Source organism: Gallus gallus, chromosome 10 (genome assembly GCF_016699485.2).
Source record: "Gallus gallus isolate bGalGal1 chromosome 10, bGalGal1.mat.broiler.GRCg7b, whole genome shotgun sequence".
Lineage (NCBI taxonomy): Eukaryota > Metazoa > Chordata > Aves > Galliformes > Phasianidae > Gallus > Gallus gallus.
This window is the reverse complement of record NC_052541.1, coordinates 255,516-277,516: the sequence shown is the minus strand read 5'-3', so window position 1 is coordinate 277,516 and position 22,001 is coordinate 255,516. Positions and strand designations below refer to the sequence as shown.

The following is a 22,001-nucleotide window of genomic DNA, read 5'->3' as shown; positions in this document are numbered from 1 at the left end:
GAGGAGGACCAGGCTCAGTTGGGGCTGCTTTGGGGCCCAGTCTGGAGGGGGCCTGGCACAGTTGAGGCCTCCTTTGGGCCCAGTCTGGAGGGGGCCCAGGCAGAGCCAGGGCCTCAGGGCCCAGGCTGGAGGAGGACCAGGCTCAGTTGGGGCTGCTTTGAGGCCCAGTCCGGAGGGGGGGCTGGCACAGTTGGGGCTGCTTTGGGGCCCAGGCTGGAGGAGGACCAGGCTCAGTTGGGGCTGCTTTGGGGCCCAGTCCGGAGGGGGGCCTGGCACACTTGGGGCTGCTTTGGGGCCCAGGCTGGAGGAGGACCAGGCTCAGTTGGGGCTGCTTTGGGGCCCAGGCTGGAGGGGGCCTGGCACAGTTGAGGCCTCCTTTGGGCCCAGTCTGGAGGGGGCCCAGGCAGAGCCAGGGCCTCAGGGCCCAGGCTGGAGGAGGACCAGGCTCAGTTGGGGCTGCTTTGAGGCCCAGTCCGGAGGGGGGCCTGGCACAGTTGGGGCTGCTTTGGGGCCCAGGCTGGAGGAGGACCAGGCTCAGCTGGGGCTGCTTTGGGGCCTAGTCCGGAGGGAGGCCCGGCACAGCCAGAGCCTTGTGGCAGCAGTCCAACTCTCAAGTTCAACCTTTAACCATAACCTAAAACGGTAACCGTAGTGAAAGGTAGTGGCAGATAGAGCTGCTTTACTGTGTTTTAATTTTCCCAAGAATAGTGAAGGACTCAAGCTAGTAAAGAAAGACCCCTTTCTGAAGAGCAGGACTCAGAAGGTATTACCAGAGAGCAGATCTCCCAGTAGAGATTCTTCCCCTTAGACAGCCAGCCCTTAAATGAGGTTAGGGAGGGCTGGGACCAGGCTCCACCCCTTTTCTGCACAGGTGAAACGCTTCCAGCTGTGCTCCGCAGCAGACCATGTTTTAACAAAGGTGAAAGCCTGTGAAACAAAAGAATCCCTTCTTACTTGTTTCACGTTTGTGTTTGTTGACCGCAGTTCCAACCAGGTGGACTCTCAATGTCTTGCAAGCGACACCTAGAAGCAGGTACAGGCAGGAGGCACAGCACCCTGCAACCTCCAGGTGAGTGACAGCAGCCAGGCAGGGCTTTGGGCTCTGCAGGGTGATTGTGTGGAGCATTATGCACAGGAACTGCTGAGTCTAAAGATGATGGCAGAGCTGCAGAGCTAAGCATAATGGAGAGGCACAGCGGCTCAGCTCGTTTCCCACCGTAACGCAGGAAATAAGAGCCACGAGGGAAATGCAGACGCACTGTGCTTTCCTCTTTTGTCTCATGCCTTCTGGCCCTGTCAGAGGGGAGGAATGAGCTGCGCTTCCGCAGAGACGTTCCTCTCACAGCCACTCACCCCTCAGGTTGGAGCATTCCTGGCTGCAGGGTGGGAAAGCCAGTTCTTGCCTGGTGGTATCTGCAAAGCTGAAAAAGAAAGACAAACTATGGCCTCTTCTCTCATAAAGTGAGAGGGGAGATCCTGTGCTATTGGGCTGCAGTCAAGAGTCTGAGAGAGTCTGTGTTGTGTGAGATTTTAGAGAGAGCGCTGAGGAGTGTGGGAGCAGTGCAAACCTGCCGGGATGCTTTTACTTTCAGGGGCCTTTGTGCAAATGTTCATGTCCTAGAAGCACGTGGCGGAGCACGTCCTGGGATCAAGGTGCCATGGACTGGAAAATGCAGCTCTGGACATACAGGCTTGGCGGAGTTCCTGTGTGAAGACAAAACTCCCAGTACTCCAGAAACGTGGAGGCAGAAGAGCAGTGACAAGGTATCTGTATGTCTGTCAGTATATGTGCACAGCAGGCCCAGCTGCCCCTGCTTCCTCCCTCCACCGGATCTTCTGCTCCTGGAGTCTCCTGTGGCATTGGTGGCGTGGGGCAAGTTATTTTGTCAAGCAGGATCTACCATTCGTAAACCCATTCTGACTGGGCCCGATCCCCTAGTTGACCTTTAATTAATCTCAACATTATCCTTTCCATAACCTATCCTGGCCCTGAGGTAAGACTGATAGGTCTGTAGCTACCATGCTCATCTTCTGGCCGTTTCTGAAGATGTGCGTCATATTTGCCAGTCTCCAGTCCACCTGCGTGTTTCCATTTAGCCAGGACTGCTGAAGGACGATGGCGTGTGTCTTGGCAACCACATCCACCAACTCCCTCAGCACTCCAAAGTGCAGTCCATCTGGCCCCGTGAACTCGAGCATCCAGCATTCGGTGCAGGTCCAAAATCATCTCATTGTGGATAATGCAGGGCCTATTCAGTTCCCCATCCTTATCTACCAGCACGGGGGATTTTTTCCCAGGGAGTAACAAGTCTTGCTATTAGCGACTGAGGCAACAAAGGCATTAAGTTCCTCAGCCTTATCCTGATCCTTGGTCACCAAGTTGCCCTCGGCGTCCAACAAGGGATGGAGATTCTCCCTTGCCCTCCTCTTGCTGTTGATGTATTTATAGAAATATTCATTGTTGTCCTTCACCTTACTGTCCGAGCTCAGTTCTAGCTGTGCTTTGGCTTTTCTAATTTTCTTCCTGCACAGCTTTGCTACGTACCTGTAATCATCATAAGTAGCTTGACTACTCTTCCACAAACCATAATCTTTCATTCTGCTCTTGAGTTCCAGTCGAAGGTCTCTGTTCAGCCAGTCCAGGAGTGCGTGGGCAGACAAAGAAGCGTTGTGCAGGCAGGGAAAAATGAGTGCTGTGGGTCCTGGGAGCAGCAATGCGTGAGGCTCCTCCTGCTAGTGCTCTTCCGCTGGAACGTCCCTTTGGTTTTCTACTTGGGAGAATATTTGAACCCGTTGAAAAAGGTCTGACTTGAAGCGAGGGTGCAGAGCAGATTTAACCTCTGCAGGCGTGTATGCCAGAGCATGAAGCATCGTCAACAAGCACGGGGTAGCACCAGCTTGAAACAGGGGAAGCTTCCACAGAGCCCCCAAATGGAGTCCCAGGGTGATGAGATGAAGCTGATTTTGGCAGCATTAAAGGTGGTTTTCCAGGATCTGTGCCTTCTAGGGCTGGGGGCTGTCACTGGGGTTGCTTTCACAGGACACCCCCCAGCCCACCTCAGGACCCACGGGGAGTCTGTCGGTGACAAATGTGTCACTGAGTGACAGCATCAGGGTGGGAATGTGTGGAACACAGTGCCCAGGGCAGAGCCAAGCGGCGCTGGGGGGAGGTCAGCCCCAAAGAGAAAGCCTCCCCCATGGAAGAAATGGATTGCTTAATGCCGTGGGTGAGATGTTGTAGAACAGCAAATTAATGAGGTTAAAAGGTGCCGCCCGGGTACTGTGGGAACCTCCTCCCACCCTGCAAGTGCTGTCCAAAGCTCTCCAGTGCCCCCTGCTGCTCTTTGCAGTTCCCCACTAAGCTCCCGTTGTCTCCCAGTATTGTCCAGAGTCTCCTTGTGCAAACTCAGTGCCCCCCAGTGCTGCCTGGAGCCACCCCAGTGCTGTATGCGGCCCTCAGTAGCCTCCCAGCGCCCCCCAGTGGACTTCCCAGTGCCTCCAGTAGTGCCCAGTGCCCCCAGTTCAACACATGCACTGCTCAGCACGTGACCGTCGCCTTCCCCAGGAACAAAACAAGGCAACAGAGACGTTGACAGCAGCGATGGTGATGGAGATGTTCAGACTGGAGGAGCTCTTGGCTCGCTGCAGCCACCCCAGCATCCCCAGAGGTGGGCACGGGGACCTGGGGGGGCTTTGGTGCTGCACAAACGACTGCAGGCAGAGGTGTAGGAAAGTGAACGCCAAGCATTTAATAATTGAACGTACAAAACAGCAAATAAATGACAATAGATATTCCCAACCATTTCCCACCCTGACAATTATTTCTGATCCCACCCCCTAAAATTCCCACCCTCTAATTAATTTCCCACCCCCCAGCTCCCACCCCGCAATCAATTTCTCACCTTCCCCCCCCACCCCCCCCCGCCCCCGGCTCCCTCCCACCAATAGTTCCCTCCCTCTGCAAAACACTTCCCAGCCCCCCAGATTCCCACCCCAATAATTCCTTCCTCCAAATTCCAACAATTTCGGAGTGCAACATGATCAGAGTACAATTTCCCACCCAGAATTGCCACCCCACAAAATTCCCTCCCCCTCCCCACATCTCCAATGCCAGCAGTCACAAAGTCCAATCCTTTTTGATGCCAACCATCTCCCACGGCAGCCATTTCTCACCCCAGCAGTTCCCCACCCCCCAAATTCCCACCCCAACAATATCACAGTAGAGCCATTTCATTTCCAACCTCAAAAAGATGCCAGCGCCCCAAGAATTCCCACCCCAAATTCCCTCCCCCCACCCATTCCCCACCCCAGATTCCCACCCCAACAATATCACAGTACAGCCCTTTCATTTCCAACCCCAAAAAGATCCCAGCACCCCAAGGATTCCCACCCTCAGTTCCCACCCAAAGAATTCCCACCCCAAATTCCCTCCCCCCACCCATTCCCCACACCAACAGTTCCCCACCCCACAACCACCCCCCACCCTAATATTTGCCACCCCAGTAATTCCCACCCCCCAACCATTTCCCACCCCCCAGCCAACATTTCCCAGCCCAAAGCTTTGACAGTCCAACACTTTTGCGGTCCATCAGCTTCAGAGTCCCGCATTGCCCCAGCCCAAGATGCCGTTTGTGGACAGCCCAGGTTTGGAGGGGGAAGGCTGGGGCCAGTGCTGGTGCCCCCGGAACACTGCCGCTGCTCTCTGGGCATCGTGGGGGCCAGCGAGGAGCCCAGGGCTACAGGGAGCCGTGTTTGTCGGCTATGGCCACGTCTCCTGCTACACCAAGTGGGCCGGTTTCTTGGCACGCTCCCTCTCGAGCGCCTGTTGGGCTGTGATGGGCACCGAGTCCTCCTGCTGCGCGCCGTGCTGACACAGCCAGCTTCGCCTAGCGCCGGTGTTTGTGGCCTGGAACATCCTGGCCCCGCGGCAGCTTCCTCTTTCTGGCTGGGACGTGCCCGGTGCTGTTGCCTTTTGTGGTGGTGCAGGCGGGCGCTGGGCACTTGGCTGGCTCGGTGCTGTCCCCATGGTGCTTGTCTGCCACCCGGCAGGAGATGCATCCGGGTGGCAGGGCCAGGCGGGCGAGAACCACGTGGGGCTGCCTCCGCTGCACCCGTTCCATGACCTGTCCACTTTGCGTGAAAGGAGGCACAGGGTGCTTGGCTGGCTCGGTGCTGTCCCCGTGGTGCTTGTCTGCCACCCGGCAGGAGATGCATCCGGGTGGCAGTGCCAGGCGGGCGAGAACCACCCGGGGCTGCCTCCGCTGCGCCTCTTCCATCAGATGTGCTGTGTGGGGCAACAGGGGTGTGGGGGCAGCCAGGGGGGGCGGCAGTGCCAGGCGGGTGAGAACCACCCAGGGCTGCCTCCGCCGCGCCTCTTCCATCAGATGTGCGGTGCGGGGCGACGGAGGCGCAGGGGCAGCCAGGGGCGTCGGCACGGGCAGCTCCGGGGATGCTGGCTGCCAGCAGAGCGAGTTGCTGAGGAGCCCTGGTTCAGGTTGTGTCTCTTTGCTCAGCTCCCTGCTGGCCCTGGAGGAGTCAGAGTGCTCTGTGATGGAAGAAGAGGAGTCGAGGCTGCTGGAGACATCTGGGCTCAGTGGCTCTGTGGCAGTGATGCACTGCATCAGCTCTTCCATTTGGCAGCTGTTCGCAGTGTCTTTGGTCCCCTCTCTTGTGACACCGGGCAGGTCCTGGTTGTGCTGGGGGACCTCCAGAGCACTCGCCGCTTCTGAAAAAGCAAGAACATCCCCCCGAACGATGATGGCAGTCTTCCCACACCCGCTCGGTGCAGGCACCCACCCGTCACCTCTGCAGACCACAGTCTCACCGTCAATCCAGGTGAGCAAATTGTCAATTTCCACATCGTTGTCAAGTCTGTCGGTGCTGGGTGTCTCTTCTGGAAAAGGCAGAAAATCCCCAGCGGGGCAATGCCAGCTTTCCCACGCCCACTCAGTGCAGACACCCCCCCACCAGCTCTGCTGCCCCTCAGAGAGAGACTCACCGTTGTTGATCCACGTGAGCAGGTCATCAATGTCTGCGGTGTCGTACAGGATGCCTGTCTTGGATGTCACTTCTGGAAAAGGAAGAAAATCCCCGGTGGGGCAATGCCAGCTTTCTTTCCCACACCCACTGGGTGCCAACGACCCCCGCCAGCTCTGCTGCCCCCAAACTCACCGTCGTTGAGCCATGCCAGGAGATCATGGATGTCCGCGATGTCCTCCGGGATGTCTGCGCTCGTTGTCACTGCTGGGAAAGCAAGGACATCCCCAGTGGGGCAGTGGCAGCTTTCCCACAGCCACCCGGTGCGGACAGCCTGCCACCCGCTCTGCAGCCCCTGGACTCACCGCCTGATTCCAGCGTCGCAGCGCTGCAGGCGAGCTGAGCCGTGGCGGGATGGGGGCACACGTCGGTGGGTGCTGGGTGCCCCTGGTCCTCCGTGAGCACCACGGCGTCTTGAAAGGGCTCCATCGGTGGCTCCCAGGTGGCGGGCAGGGTGCAGGGCACGGGGAGCACCTGCTCCTGCAGTGACGGTACCTGCAAAAGAACTGGTGGGGGGCCAGGGCGGCCGGGGGCCTGCGGCAGGCAGGTGCCTGCGGGCTGCGGGGGCTCCCCGTGGAACACAGCCCCAGGCCACAGCCCCATCGGCTGCTGGGGCAGCAGCGTCCCTGCCAGCAGGGGATGTCCCCAGCAGTGAGCAGGGGCAGTGGGGGGAGCCATACCTGGGTGCAGCCCCCCAGGTAGCAGCTGCAGCACGGGCAAGTGCAGCCCCACAGTTGGGGGCAGCCCCCCAGGGGGGAGCTGCGCTGCCTGTCCCCAGACACCTGGTACCCCAGGCCAGACAGAGGCCTGAGGCGCCAGGTAGGTGGCAGTGGGGACAGGGAGGGGTCGGGGTGGTACCGGCATCGGTCCGCGGATGGTGGGCTGCATCCAGGCGGGGTCCGGTGGCGGCACAGTCGCTTCAACGAAAATGGCGTCGGGTGTCAGAGGCACCGTCAGCGCTCCTCGAGGGATTCTCTCTGTGGGGAAAGGCCAAAGTAGGCGCTGGGGTGAGATCTGGGGCGCTGGGGTGAGATCTGGGTTACAGGGGTGGGATCGGGGGCGCTGGGTTGAGATCTGGGGCTCTGGGGTGAGGTCTGGGTTACAGGGGTGAGATCTGGGGTGCTGGGGTGAGGTCTGGGTTACAGGGGTGAGATCTGGGGCGCTGGGGCCAGCTGAAGCACGGGAGCAGGGGAAGCCTGCTGCCTTACCTGCCATGACAGCTGGAGAGTGGCAGTTAGGGGAGCCCCTCCCCCAACGGGGGGTTGCGTGACCGTTGGGGTCAGCCCCTTTCCCCCAGGCTTGAGATGGTTTGATTTTTCGTAGGCAAACATCCTTCCCATCCCAGTTGTTTCCCATTCCAATGATCAGTGACCCTCCCAATGGGCATTTTGCAGCGCAGTGCTCTTCCTTCCCAAGAGCCTCCCGTCCCAGTGGAAGTTGACCATCCCTGCAATGAGTCCTCACCCCTTGGGACAGTTTTCTCTCTGAGGGAGGATATTCGGGCCCAGTGGTTTCCCACTGTCACCAGCCAACACTGGGTGGGGTTACCCGGGCCTTTAGCAGTGGAGGTGAGCCAGCGTTATCTGTAGGGCTCAGAGATGGAGGGGCTGTCAGTGATCGATGACCGCAGTAACTGGAGGCAGCAAAAAGGCACTGTGAGGTGGCCATCCTCTGTACCATTGCAGTGGAGACAGATTGGCACTGGTTTGGATTGGTCTGTGTTCAAAGGGTGGGCTATGGGGTGGAATTGGCTGGACAGTCGCAGCCAGAGAGCTGTGCTCAATGGCTCTGTGTCCGGGTGGAGGCGGTCACGTGTGGTGTCCTAATGATGTTCAGCAAAGCCAGGGCAAGGTCTGTGAGGGGCAGAGAGACTCTGGAAAGCGTCCTGGGATTGCTTCTGTGCGGCAGTTGGGGGCCTTGGGGAGTGGGGGGCCTGTGCTGGTCTGTCTGTAGGAGTCTGTAAGGAGGGCTGTGGGGCTGGTTCTGAGGTGGAAGTGAGGGGTTTTGTGTGCTGAGGGACTGTGGGGACTGTCTGTGAGGAGGGTTCTGGGGTGGTTTCTGAGGAGAAGGTTTTGGATCTGCGGGGCTGAGGGTCCTGTGAGTGACTGTAGACCTCTGTGGGGAGAGTTCTGGTGTGGTTTCTGAGGGTTAAAGCATTGGGTTTGGGGGCTGAGAGGTTGTAGGGGTGTGTGAGCGAGGAGAGACTTTGGGACTCTGGGGCACTGAGGGGCCCGATCTGATCCCAGGGGCATAAGGAGTTTGATTTCCCCTGTGTTTTTCCCCCAAACCCATTTGTTCAACCAATGAAAATCGAAATATACAAGATGTTTCTGAACCTGGCAAAGTGTCCTTCACAGCACTGATGTGTTGGACTGCTGGGATGCTGGCTCTTGCTTTTTTTTTTACCGTGGTTTCAGTGATGGAGTATGCCACTGCAGCGGATGGCCCCAGAAGGGTAAGGACCAAAGAGGCAGGGGGCCATTGAAATAGTTGTATTTCATTTTTTTATCTCCCAGCTGTTTCATGGAATCTGGCTTGGATGTCTAGAAGTAACTGGAAGATTCTTGAGGAATGTCTGGGATGTTTTTTTATCTGGAGGAGGTGTGCCCATCAGGCTGAGGTGTTGCATCTGTCCCAGGTTCCCTGATGTGACGTCGTACTGCAGCTCCCCCAAGGGGTCTTGCATATGCATTGCTTGTGCTCGTGTGTATGACTCCAGAGGACATCCCAGCACAGCTCTGCTGAAGCCCAGTGGCGGTGGGAGGAGCAGAGGACAATCTCAGGTCCTGTGCTCTGAGGTGGATGCTTTCTTCCCAGAAGCACTGCTGGGCAGGATCTGATTGTACCTCCGTGTCCTTTCTGTGCCCAACACTGAACACTGTGCTTGAGGTGAGGCCTCGCCAATGCCGAGTACAGGGGCAGGATGACTTCCCTCGTCCTGCTCACCACACCACTCCTGATCCAAGCCAGGATGCCATTGGCCGCCTTGGCCACCTGGGCACACCGCTGGCTCATATTCAGCCACCTGTCCATCCGGACACCAAGGTCCCTTTCCGTCAGGCAGCTTTCCAGCCACTCCTCCCCAAGCCTGGGGGGACGCCTGGGGTTGTTGTGGCCAAAATGCAGGACCCGACACTTGGCCCCATTGAATGGGGCCAAGGTTTGTCAAACTGGATCTACCGTTCGTCAGCCCATGCTGACTGGGCCCGATCCCCTGGTTGACCTTTAATTGGTCCATGGTGGGTCCAGGGGGCAGCATGGTATGATGCTGGAGCAAGTACCTGCTTTTATTTTTTTCCACCTTGGCTCTGGACTATGCAGTTTACGGAGTCTGTGTCCAGTACTGGGGAGAGTGGCGCTGTCAGAGCCTTGCAGGAAGCACGTAAGGTCTCAGTATGCTTTGGAGCTTGTTCTCCGGTCACGCTTGTGTGCCTGGAATAACCTGCTCCAGCTTTTGGTGCCGTTATGTGTATGAGAATGGGGTTAGCCTGATGCGAGAGTTAGGCTCAACAGCGCAGGCAAGATTTTGGAGCACTGTGTAAGTCAGAAGTCTGTAGTGGGAATATTTATTAAAGGAGCGAAGGAAACGTCAAAGTGTGACGTGGGTCTACAGATGAAGCTCTGAAGGAAATGTCGTATTTGCTTTGCAAAAAGTTTTGGTCATGAACTCGGCGATGCTGGGCTCTTGTTACCAAAGCTTGTCTCAGCATTTCGGAGGGGCAGCCCTCATCTTCCCAGTAGACAGTGCTGTGGAGTTGAGCGCTGATGGAGCCAACTCATACCTCGCTCTGTAGGATCACACTGCGTAAGGGAGTAAACCTGCTGCCATGTGAACTTTACTCTCAAGTGAAGAATGATGTCGTGGGCGTGAAAGGGGAGAAACAAGTGTTTGCTGACTTCCACCTATTTTTATTTCTCATTCTTTATTTGTTTAAATTTTGTTCAATAGGATAAGCAAAGCCAGAAGAAGTCAGAAGGCCTGACCCAGAACACGGTGGACAGGTTCGTCCAGGTAAAGGCAGAAATCTTCCCTTGATACTTTTTACCTATTAAAAAAATGTGCTGAAATGGCTCAGTGATCGCAAGTGATAACTTTGCTGCCAGTACTGGTTGAACAAAGTAATCTCTCTCTTAAGAGATGCTTTGAAGTGGTTGTGCCCGTGCAGGAGGAGAGAAGTAAGCCTCCTGCTTGGGTACTGCAACGTGATGGAAAGCGCAGCAATGACAGCAAGGTCCTAGGCTGCAGCAAGTGAGGATTTGCTCACATGCAAAAGCTGTGGGCAGAGAAAGAAAGGAAAGAAGCTGCCTAACTTCAGCAGGTTTCAGGTATGCAGGGATCTCCAGCGACATACCCTTGCCCCTCCACTGCCAGCCCTTCAAGGGGGTCTCAGAAGGGGCGGACCCTGGCTCCAACCCTTCTGGTCACTCCTTGCATGCACGTTTCCTGTCAGCACTGAAAATGACCAAACCTACCACTGAGCAACACGCTGAGCCCCCACTCACCTCGGCAGAAGTCCATTACAATCAGCACTTTAAACACACAGCCGCTGCTTACTGAGTTTCTACTGGAAACAACGTATCCGACCATGTTCCTGCAGCCAGACAGATCCTGCTGCACGATAAATACCTTCAACGTGCTGAACAGCCATGTAGAATGAGCTCTACTTTAATCTCTCGTTCCTCGACGAGGCTTAGCTTTCCCAGCTTTACCCCTGCCTAAGCACCAACTTCTGCCCCTTGGCCGTAATCATCACACACAACAGGATCAAATTGGAGGTCTGTCTCCTCCTGCTTTCTTTCCAGAAGGATGTGAGACAAACAACAGAGAAACAACGAACATACGGAATTAAGCCATTTGGTGTTGGTCCAGATGTTTGGATGTTCCCTTCGATGGCCCAGGCCACGCTCGCTGAGCTGCTCCTCCTTTGTTCAGGGGGGAAATGGTGCAGGTGGCATGCAGTGGCTATGCACAGCATGCGTCTTACTTGCTTTTCCTCCTCTCCATCTTCCATGAGCAAACAGCATCTCCAATCTTTCCTTGCTCAAAAACCACTTAGGTAAAAAAGAACTGGCAAGCTCGCTTTTAGAATTACCTTCTCTATACAACCTGGTGCTTTAAAGCACAAGCTTTCCTAGCAATGACCGACCTCTGACATGCTGTAAAGCAAACAAGGGCAATGACAGAGCCTTTCTTTGAGATCTAGGCACTATAGGACAAGCTATCAAAGAAAGAGCAATCAACTCACCCCTCCGAGCGAGAGTTTGGAAGAAAGGGGTGAGCTGAGGAACACAGCCTTCTCCGCTTTGAAATCTGGATCGCTGGAAGAAGGGGGGGACGGGCCTGGGGGGGCGTGGGGGGGGGCTGAGGAGACCCCTGCGGACTGACTGCGTACGCGCTCCCAGAAGCACTGCTGGGACGGAGAAAGAGGAAGGGTGGATCTAGGCTCCCCCAGCTCCAGGCACTCATGTGCTCACGTACTGGCTCAGGCTGTGACCTGGCAATTCCACTGCACATGCTCAACCTGCAAGGAAAAGTTATTCCTGTGTCTGTAGGCTTCGCACACAATCCCAGGTGCAACAGTCAGCCCAGTTCTCAGCTCAGCCTTACCAACAGCAGAAATCCAGTTTATGCCAGTAGTGGTGTTTTTCTCTCTTTGGAAACACTGTACTGCTGCAAGAAGCAGCGGTTGAAATGCTTCTTTATTGCGCAAGAGCTAGGGAATAAGAAAAGATTTCCTGGTTAGGCATACGCTTCAAGGAGGCACCGGACGAGTGGAGACAGTGGAAGGCATTGGCAAGTCCAACCTTTGTTACAAGCTGCTATGTGAGATCCAGTGCCAACTTTTCCCACCCAGTGTGAGGTATAGTGAGGATAAATCATGCCCAAAAGCTTCCGTGCACTAGAACACAAAATCCAATAGATCAGCAGCTGCAGAGAGAGAAATTCATCTCAGCCCAGAAATCCTTCCAGCTGTGTACTGACTGGAGTTCCAAGACTGCGGCATCAGAATCATTCGCCTTCTCTGGGTGCAGTCTAGAAGACGAACACCCCCAAACACACCTGCTTCTTCAGCTTTTCCTTTCCCATCAAGTCTGGGGTTAATAGAAAAGATTTTTTCCTGTCCCCTCTTTTTCCTGGGATTACCCTCTTTGGGGTAATGATTTGCATTTTGGGGGTAAATGATTTGCATTTCTCTTGTGCCTTCCTGCAAGCACGCCTGCTTCAGGGCACATTTCATCCCACCCTTAGGCCTTGTAAGAAGCACTATGGCAAATCCACATGCAGAAAATACAGTCATTCCATTTAGTAACAAAGAAACCACTCTGCCCTTGCTCCTGCCTCTTGCCCCTGCCTCCTCCTGCGCTGCTTGCTTATCTGGGAAGTGCTTGTGGGCCACTAAAAGAAATCCCCACACGCCAGAAAATACAGACAAAAAGAGACAGGCAGAAAAGCGGCACTAATACTTTGTCACTGGTGGGAATCTCCACAACAGAAAGCGTTGTGCTAAACGTGTGAGGTTAAGGGATCATCACTATCAAGATAAAAGTCACAGTATGGAAGATTTAGCGATGGCGTGCTGACTAGAAGAAAAAAACAACTCTTGCCTCGTGTTTTTTTCTTTTGGTCTCTCTTATCATCATCTATTTATCTCATCAGCAGATCTGAGGTTGACCAAAGCCTGTTGCCATGAGCTTTGCTGAACCCATCAAAACTGAGGCTCAGAGGTATTACACCAGCACATAGCATAGGAGAACCCCATCACCTCCATCGTCAAGGGAAGAAGAAAGGGGAACTGTCACAATTAATTACCTCCTCTAAATTGATAGTGGTAGGCTTCTCGTCACACACTACTGCTGTAAAGCAGAACAACAAAGATGTTTACAGCTGCGATAGGGATTTTTGCATACGTGCAACCACACAAGGCTGAGCACACTCCTGTCCCTCTGACATGTTGAGAAATAGCCAGAAGAGCGCAGTGTTCTCTTGCTGTCAGGCTACATACTCCAAGCATTCCCAAAGGCATGCTGTTCTGTAGAACATGCTGAGCCGCCCGGACAGTTGGTGCAGGAAGAACGCAGCAGTATCAGCGCACTCCATCCCGGGGATCTGAATGCATTGGTGGAGAGAACAGGGAAATAAGAGGTAAGAGAGAGAAAAAAACAAAGCAGGCAAATAGCACAGCTGTCCACAGGGGGCGGGGCTTAAGGCAGGGCCTGTGCCGGAGGGTGGCCCAGCACAGTCGGGGCCTCGGGGCCCAGTCTGGAGGGGGCCTGGCACAGTTGAGGCCTCCTCTGGGTCCAGACCAAAGGGGGCCCAGGCGGGAGGAGGACCAGGCTCAGTTGGGGCTGCTTTGGGGCCCAGTCCGGAGGGGGGCCTGGCACACTTGGGGCTGCTTTGGGGCCCAGGCTGGAGGAGGACCAGGCTCAGTTGGGGCTGCTTTGGGGCCCAGGCTGGAGGGGGCCTGGCACAGTTGAGGCCTCCTTTGGGCCCAGTCTGGAGGGGGCCCAGGCAGAGCCAGGGCCTCAGGGCCCAGGCTGGAGGAGGACCAGGCTCAGTTGGGGCTGCTTTGAGGCCCAGTCCGGAGGGGGGCCTGGCACAGTTGGGGCTGCTTTGGGGCCCAGGCTGGAGGAGGACCAGGCTCAGCTGGGGCTGCTTTGGGGCCTAGTCCGGAGGGAGGCCCGGCACAGCCAGAGCCTTGTGGCAGCAGTCCAACTCTCAAGTTCAACCTTTAACCATAACCTAAAACGGTAACCGTAGTGAAAGGTAGTGGCAGATAGAGCTGCTTTACTGTGTTTTAATTTTCCCAAGAATAGTGAAGGACTCAAGCTAGTAAAGAAAGACCCCTTTCTGAAGAGCAGGACTCAGAAGGTATTACCAGAGAGCAGATCTCCCAGTAGAGATTCTTCCCCTTAGACAGCCAGCCCTTAAATGAGGTTAGGGGGGGCTGGGACCAGGCTCCACCCCTTTTCTGCACAGGTGAAACGCTTCCAGCTGTGCTCCGCAGCAGACCATGTTTTAACAAAGGTGAAAGCCTGTGAAACAAAAGAATCCCTTCTTACTTGTTTCACGTTTGTGTTTGTTGACCGCAGTTCCAACCAGGTGGACTCTCAATGTCTTGCAAGCGACACCTAGAAGCAGGTACAGGCAGGAGGCACAGCACCCTGCAACCTCCAGGTGAGTGACAGCAGCCAGGCAGGGCTTTGGGCTCTGCAGGGTGATTGTGTGGAGCATTATGCACAGGAACAGCTGAGTCTAAAGATGATGGCAGAGCTGCAGAGCTAAGCATAATGGAGAGGCACAGCGGCTCAGCTCGTTTCCCACCGTAACGCAGGAAATAAGAGCCACGAGGGAAATGCAGACGCACTGTGCTTTCCTCTTTTGTCTCATGCCTTCTGGCCCTGTCAGAGGGGAGGAATGAGCTGCGCTTCCGCAGAGACGTTCCTCTCACAGCCACTCACCCCTCAGGTTGGAGCATTCCTGGCTGCAGGGTGGGAAAGCCAGTTCTTGCCTGGTGGTATCTGCAAAGCTGAAAAAGAAAGACAAACTATGGCCTCTTCTCTCATAAAGTGAGAGGGGAGATCCTGTGCTATTGGGCTGCAGTCAAGAGTCTGAGAGAGTCTGTGTTGTGTGAGATTTTAGAGAGAGCGCTGAGGAGTGTGGGAGCAGTGCAAACCTGCCGGGATGCTTTTACTTTCAGGGGCCTTTGTGCAAATGTTCATGTCCTAGAAGCACGTGGCGGAGCACGTCCTGGGATCAAGGTGCCATGGACTGGAAAATGCAGCTCTGGACATACAGGCTTGGCGGAGTTCCTGTGTGAAGACAAAACTCCCAGTACTCCAGAAACGTGGAGGCAGAAGAGCAGTGACAAGGTATCTGTATGTCTGTCAGTATATGTGCACAGCAGGCCCAGCTGCCCCTGCTTCCTCCCTCCACCGGATCTTCTGCTCCTGGAGTCTCCTGTGGCATTGGTGGCGTGGGGCAAGTTATTTTGTCAAGCAGGATCTACCATTCGTAAACCCATTCTGACTGGGCCCGATCCCCTAGTTGACCTTTAATTAATCTCAACATTATCCTTTCCATAACCTATCCTGGCCCTGAGGTAAGACTGATAGGTCTGTAGCTACCATGCTCATCTTCTGGCCGTTTCTGAAGATGTGCGTCATATTTGCCAGTCTCCAGTCCACCTGCATGTTTCCATTTAGCCAGGACTGCTGAAGGACGATGGCGTGTGTCTTGGCAACCACATCCACCAACTCCCTCAGCACTCCAAAGTGCAGTCCATCTGGCCCCGTGAACTCGAGCATCCAGCATTCGGTGCAGGTCCAAAATCATCTCATTGTGGATAATGCAGGGCCTATTCAGTTCCCCATCCTTATCTACCAGCACGGGGGATTTTTTCCCAGGGAGTAACAAGTCTTGCTATTAGCGACTGAGGCAACAAAGGCATTAAGTTCCTCAGCCTTATCCTGATCCTTGGTCACCAAGTTGCCCTCGGCGTCCAACAAGGGATGGAGATTCTCCCTTGCCCTCCTCTTGCTGTTGATGTATTTATAGAAATATTCATTGTTGTCCTTCACCTTACTGTCCGAGCTCAGTTCTAGCTGTGCTTTGGCTTTTCTAATTTTCTTCCTGCACAGCTTTGCTACGTACCTGTAATCATCATAAGTAGCTTGACTACTCTTCCACAAACCATAATCTTTCATTCTGCTCTTGAGTTCCAGTCGAAGGTCTCTGTTCAGCCAGTCCAGGAGTGCGTGGGCAGACAAAGAAGCGTTGTGCAGGCAGGGAAAAATGAGTGCTGTGGGTCCTGGGAGCAGCAATGCGTGAGGCTCCTCCTGCTAGTGCTCTTCCGCTGGAACGTCCCTTTGGTTTTCTACTTGGGAGAATATTTGAACCCGTTGAAAAAGGTCTGACTTGAAGCGAGGGTGCAGAGCAGATTTAACCTCTGCAGGCGTGTATGCCAGAGCATGAAGCATCGTCAACAAGCACGGGGTAGCACCAGCTTGAAACAGGGGAAGCTTCCACAGAGCCCCCAAATGGAGTCCCAGGGTGATGAGATGAAGCTGATTTTGGCAGCATTAAAGGTGGTTTTCCAGGATCTGTGCCTTCTAGGGCTGGGGGCTGTCACTGGGGTTGCTTTCACAGGACACCCCCCAGCCCACCTCAGGACCCACGGGGAGTCTGTCGGTGACAAATGTGTCACTGAGTGACAGCATCAGGGTGGGAATGTGTGGAACACAGTGCCCAGGGCAGAGCCAAGCGGCGCTGGGGGGGGGTCAGCCCCAAGGAGAAAGCCTCCCCCATGGAAGAAATGGATTGCTTAATGCCGTGGGTGAGATGTTGTAGAACAGCAAATTAATGAGGTTAAAAGGTGCCGCCCGGGTACTGTGGGAACCTCCTCCCACCCTGCAAGTGCTGTCCAAAGCTCTCCAGTGCCCCCTGCTGCTCTTTGCAGTTCCCCACTAAGCTCCCGTTGTCTCCCAGTATTGTCCAGAGTCTCCTTGTGCAAACTCAGTGCCCCCCAGTGCTGCCTGGAGCCACCCCAGTGCTGTATGCGGCCCTCAGTAGCCTCCCAGCGCCCCCCAGTGGACTTCCCAGTGCCTCCAGTAGTGCCCAGTGCCCCCAGTTCAACACATGCACTGCTCAGCACGTGACCGTCGCCTTCCCCAGGAACAAAACAAGGCAACAGAGACGTTGACAGCAGCGATGGTGATGGAGATGTTCAGACTGGAGGAGCTCTTGGCTCGCTGCAGCCACCCCAGCATCCCCAGAGGTGGGCACGGGGACCTGGGGGGGCTTTGGTGCTGCACAAACGACTGCAGGCAGAGGTGTAGGAAAGTGAACGCCAAGCATTTAATAATTGAACGTACAAAACAGCAAATAAATGACAATAGATATTCCCAACCATTTCCCACCCTGACAATTATTTCTGATCCCACCCCCTAAAATTCCCACCCTCTAATTAATTTCCCACCCCCCAGCTCCCACCCCGCAATCAATTTCTCACCTTCCCCCCCCACCCCCCCCCGCCCCCGGCTCCCTCCCACCAATAGTTCCCTCCCTCTGCAAAACACTTCCCAGCCCCCCAGATTCCCACCCCAATAATTCCTTCCTCCAAATTCCAACAATTTCGGAGTGCAACATGATCAGAGTACAATTTCCCACCCAGAATTGCCACCCCACAAAATTCCCTCCCCCTCCCCACATCTCCAATGCCAGCAGTCAGGAAGTCCAATCCTTTTTGATGCCAACCATCTCCCACAGCAGCCATTTCTCACCCCAGCAGTTCCCCACCCCCCAAATTCCCACCCCAACAATATCACAGTAGAGCCATTTCATTTCCAACCTCAAAAAGATGCCAGCGCCCCAAGAATTCCCACCCCAAATTCCCTCCCCCCACCCATTCCCCACCCCAGATTCCCACCCCAACAATATCACAGTACAGCCCTTTCATTTCCAACCCCAAAAAGATCCCAGCACCCCAAGGATTCCCACCCTCAGTTCCCACCCAAAGAATTCCCACCCCAAATTCCCTCCCCCCACCCATTCCCCACACCAACAGTTCCCCACCCCACAACCACCCCCCACCCTAATATTTGCCACCCCAGTAATTCCCACCCCCCAACCATTTCCCACCCCCCAGCCAACATTTCCCAGCCCAAAGCTTTGACAGTCCAACACTTTTGCGGTCCATCAGCTTCAGAGTCCCGCATTGCCCCAGCCCAAGATGCCGTTTGTGGACAGCCCAGGTTTGGAGGGGGAAGGCTGGGGCCAGTGCTGGTGCCCCCGGAACACTGCCGCTGCTCTCTGGGCATCGTGGGGGCCAGCGAGGAGCCCAGGGCTACAGGGAGCCGTGTTTGTCGGCTATGGCCACGTCTCCTGCTACACCAAGTGGGCCGGTTTCTTGGCACGCTCCCTCTCGAGCGCCTGTTGGGCTGTGATGGGCACCGAGTCCTCCTGCTGCGCGCCGTGCTGACACAGCCAGCTTCGCCTAGCGCCGGTGTTTGTGGCCTGGAACATCCTGGCCCCGCGGCAGCTTCCTCTTTCTGGCTGGGACGTGCCCGGTGCTGTTGCCTTTTGTGGTGGTGCAGGCGGGCGCTGGGCACTTGGCTGGCTCGGTGCTGTCCCCATGGTGCTTGTCTGCCACCCGGCAGGAGATGCATCCGGGTGGCAGTGCCAGGCGGGTGAGAACCACCCGGGGCTGCCTCCGCTGCGCCTCTTCCATCAGATGTGCTGTGTGGGGCAACAGGGGTGTGGGGGCAGCCAGGGGGGGCGGCAGTGCCAGGCGGGTGAGAACCACCCGGGGCTGCCTCCGCCGCGCCTCTTCCATCAGATGTGCGGTGCGGGGCGACGGAGGCGCAGGGGCAGCCAGGGGCGTCGGCACGGGCAGCTCCGGGGATGCTGGCTGCCAGCAGAGCGAGTTGCTGAGGAGCCCTGGTTCACGTTGTGTCTCTTTGCTCAGCTCCCTGCTGGCCCTGGAGGAGTCAGAGTGCTCTGTGATGGAAGAAGAGGAGTCGAGGCTGCTGGAGACATCTGGGCTCAGTGGCTCCGTGGCAGTGATGCACTGCATCAGCTCTTCCATTTGGCAGCTGTTCGCAGTGTCTTTGGTCCCCTCTCTTGTGACACCGGGCAGGTCCTGGTTGTGCTGGGGGACCTCCAGAGCACTCGCCGCTTCTGAAAAAGCAAGAACATCCCCCCGAACGATGATGGCAGTCTTCCCACACCCGCTCGGTGCAGGCACCCACCCGTCACCTCTGCAGACCACAGTCTCACCGTCAATCCAGGTGAGCAAATTGTCAATTTCCACGTCGTTGTCAAGTCTGTCGGTGCTGGGTGTCTCTTCTGGAAAAGGCAGAAAATCCCCAGCGGGGCAATGCCAGCTTTCCCACGCCCACTCAGTGCAGACACCCCCCCACCAGCTCTGTTGCCCCTCAGAGAGAGACTCACCGTTGTTGATCCACGTGAGCAGGTCATCAATGTCTGCGGTGTCGTACAGGATGCCTGTCTTGGATGTCACTTCTGGAAAAGGAAGAAAATCCCCGGTGGGGCAATGCCAGCTTTCTTTCCCACACCCACTGGGTGCCAACGACCCCCGCCAGCTCTGCTGCCCCCAAACTCACCGTCGTTGAGCCATGCCAGGAGATCATGGATGTCCGCGATGTCCTCCGGGATGTCTGCGCTCGTTGTCACTGCTGGGAAAGCAAGGACATCCCCAGTGGGGCAGTGGCAGCTTTCCCACAGCCACCCGGTGCGGACAGCCTGCCACCCGCTCTGCAGCCCCTGGACTCACCGCCTGATTCCAGCGTCGCAGCGCTGCAGGCGAGCTGAGCCGTGGCGGGATGGGGGCACACGTCGGTGGGCGCTGGGTGCCCCTGGTCCTCCGTGAGCACCACGGCGTCTTGAAAGGGCTCCATCGGTGGCTCCCAGGTGGCGGGCAGGGTGCAGGGCACGGGGAGCACCTGCTCCTGCAGTGACGGTACCTGCAAAACAACTGGTGGGGGGCCGGGGCGGCCGGGGGCCTGCGGCAGGCAGGTGCCTGCGGGCTGCGGGGGCTCCCCGTGGAACACAGCCCCAGGCCACGGCCCCATCGGCTGCTGGGGCAGCAGCGTCCCTGCCAGCAGGGGATGTCCCCAGCAGTGAGCAGGGGCAGTGGGGGGAGCCATACCTGGGTGCAGCCCCCCAGGTAGCAGCTGCAGCACGGGCAAGTGCAGCCCCACAGCTGGGGGCAGCCCCCCAGGGGGGAGCTGCGCTGCCTGTCCCCAGACACCTGGTACCCCAGGCCAGACAGAGGCCTGAGGCGCCAGGTAGGTGGCAGTGGGGACAGGGAGGGGTCGGGGTGGTACCGGCATCGGTCCGCGGATGGTGGGCTGCATCCAGGCGGGGTCCGGTGGCGGCACAGTCGCTTCAACGAAAATGGCGTCGGGTGTCAGAGGCACCGTCAGCGCTCCTCGAGGGATTCTCTCTGTGGGGAAAGGCCAAAGTAGGCGCTGGGGTGAGATCTGGGGCGCTGGGGTGAGATCTGGGTTACAGGGGTGGGATCGGGGGCGCTGGGGTGAGATCTGGGGCGCTGGGGTGAGGTCTGGGTTACAGGGGTGAGATCTGGGGCGCTGGGGCCAGCTGAAGCACGGGAGCAGGGGAAGCCTGCTGCCTTACCTGCCATGACAGCTGGAGAGTGGCAGTTAGGGGAGCCCCTCCCCCAACGGGGGGTTGCGTGACCGTTGGGGTCAGCCCCTTTCCCCCAGGCTTGAGATGGTTTGATTTTTCGTAGGCAAACATCCTTCCCATCCCAGTTGTTTCCCATTCCAATGATCAGTGACCCTCCCAATGGGCATTTTGCAGCGCAGTGCTCTTCCTTCCCAAGAGCCTCCCGTCCCAGTGGAAGTTGACCATCCCTGCAATGAGTCCTCACCCCTTGGGACAGTTTTCTCTCTGAGGGAGGATATTCGGGCCCAGTGGTTTCCCACTGTCACCAGCCAACACTGGGTGGGGTTACCCGGGCCTTTAGCAGTGGAGGTGAGCCAGCGTTATCTGTAGGGCTCAGAGATGGAGGGGCTGTCAGTGATCGATGACCGCAGTAACTGGAGGCAGCAAAAAGGCACTGTGAGGTGGCCATCCTCTGTACCATTGCAGTGGAGACAGATTGGCACTGGTTTGGATTGGTCTGTGTTCAAAGGGTGGGCTATGGGGTGGAATTGGCTGGACAGTCGCAGCCAGAGAGCTGTGCTCAATGGCTCTTTGTCCGGGTGGAGGCGGTCACGAGTGGTGTCCTAATGATGTTCAGCAAAGCCAGGGCAAGGTCTGTGAGGGGCAGAGAGACTCTGGAAAGCGTCCTGGGATTGCTTCTGTGCGGCAGCTGGGGGCCTTGGGGAGTGGGGGGCCTGTGCTGGTCTGTCTGTAGGAGTCTGTAAGGAGGGCTGTGGGGCTGGTTCTGAGGTGGAAGTGAGGGGTTTTGTGTGCTGAGGGACTGTGGGGACTGTCTGTGAGGAGGGTTCTGGGGTGGTTTCTGAGGAGAAGGTTTTGGATCTGCGGGGCTGAGGGTCCTGTGAGTGACTGTAGACCTCTGTGGGGAGAGTTCTGGTGTGGTTTCTGAGGGTTAAAGCATTGGGTTTGGGGGCTGAGAGGTTGTAGGGGTGTGTGAGCGAGGAGAGACTTTGGGACTCTGGGGCACTGAGGGGCCCGATCTGATCCCAGGGGCATAAGGAGTTTGATTTCCCCTGTGTTTTTCCCCCAAACCCATTTGTTCAACCAATGAAAATCGAAATATACAAGATGTTTCTGAACCTGGCAAAGTGTCCTTCACAGCACTGATGTGTTGGACTGCTGGGATGCTGGCTCTTGCTTTTTTTTTTACCGTGGTTTCAGTGATGGAGTATGCCACTGCAGCGGATGGCCCCAGAAGGGTAAGGACCAAAGAGGCAGGGGGCCATTGAAATAGTTGTATTTCATTTTTTTATCTCCCAGCTGTTTCATGGAATCTGGCTTGGATGTCTAGAAGTAACTGGAAGATTCTTGAGGAATGTCTGGGATGTTTTTTTATCTGGAGGAGGTGTGCCCATCAGGCTGAGGTGTTGCATCTGTCCCAGGTTCCCTGATGTGACGTCGTACTGCAGCTCCCCCAAGGGGTCTTGCATATGCATTGCTTGTGCTCGTGTGTATGACTCCAGAGGACATCCCAGCACAGCTCTGCTGAAGCCCAGTGGCGGTGGGAGGAGCAGAGGACAATCTCAGGTCCTGTGCTCTGAGGTGGATGCTTTCTTCCCAGAAGCACTGCTGGGCAGGATCTGATTGTACCTCCGTGTCCTTTCTGTGCCCAACACTGAACACTGTGCTTGAGGTGAGGCCTCGCCAATGCCGAGTACAGGGGCAGGATGACTTCCCTCGTCCTGCTCACCACACCACTCCTGATCCAAGCCAGGATGCCATTGGCCGCCTTGGCCACCTGGGCACACCGCTGGCTCATATT

At 56.4% G+C, this 22,001-nt stretch overlaps 4 long non-coding RNA genes across 7 annotated transcripts; 2 read left to right on the top strand and 2 right to left on the bottom strand.

Moving 5' to 3' along the window:
- The first annotated feature begins 471 nt into the window (after positions 1–471).
- Positions 472–5,629, top strand: LOC121113462. 2 transcript variants are annotated; one of them, XR_005862572.1, is made up of 4 exons: positions 477–1,069; positions 1,593–1,764; positions 2,611–3,668; positions 5,514–5,629. It is a non-coding gene; the product is annotated as an uncharacterized LOC121113462 (long non-coding RNA). The 2 variants fall into 2 exon arrangements; XR_005862571.1 differs by lacking the exon at positions 5,514–5,629 and having other exon boundaries at positions 472–1,069; positions 2,611–3,799.
- Positions 5,630–6,011: 382 nt separating this feature from the next.
- On the bottom strand, positions 6,012–6,411 carry LOC121113465. The gene is made up of 3 exons (XR_005862575.1): positions 6,342–6,411; positions 6,172–6,243; positions 6,012–6,070 (listed from the first exon to the last, which is right to left on the bottom strand). It is a non-coding gene; the product is annotated as an uncharacterized LOC121113465 (long non-coding RNA).
- A 3,521-nt stretch (positions 6,412–9,932) lies between these two features.
- On the bottom strand, positions 9,933–13,232 carry LOC121113463. 2 transcript variants are annotated; one of them, XR_006931014.1, is made up of 5 exons: positions 12,848–13,232; positions 11,842–11,936; positions 11,645–11,750; positions 11,283–11,558; positions 9,933–11,193 (listed from the first exon to the last, which is right to left on the bottom strand). It is a non-coding gene; the product is annotated as an uncharacterized LOC121113463 (long non-coding RNA). The 2 variants fall into 2 exon arrangements; XR_005862573.2 differs by having other exon boundaries at positions 9,933–11,558.
- Positions 13,084–18,637, top strand: LOC107050846. 2 transcript variants are annotated; one of them, XR_005862570.2, is made up of 4 exons: positions 13,084–14,212; positions 14,736–14,907; positions 15,754–16,811; positions 18,501–18,637. It is a non-coding gene; the product is annotated as an uncharacterized LOC107050846 (long non-coding RNA). The 2 variants fall into 2 exon arrangements; XR_003077091.3 differs by lacking the exon at positions 18,501–18,637 and having other exon boundaries at positions 15,754–16,942.
- Positions 18,638–22,001: the final 3,364 nt, after the last annotated feature.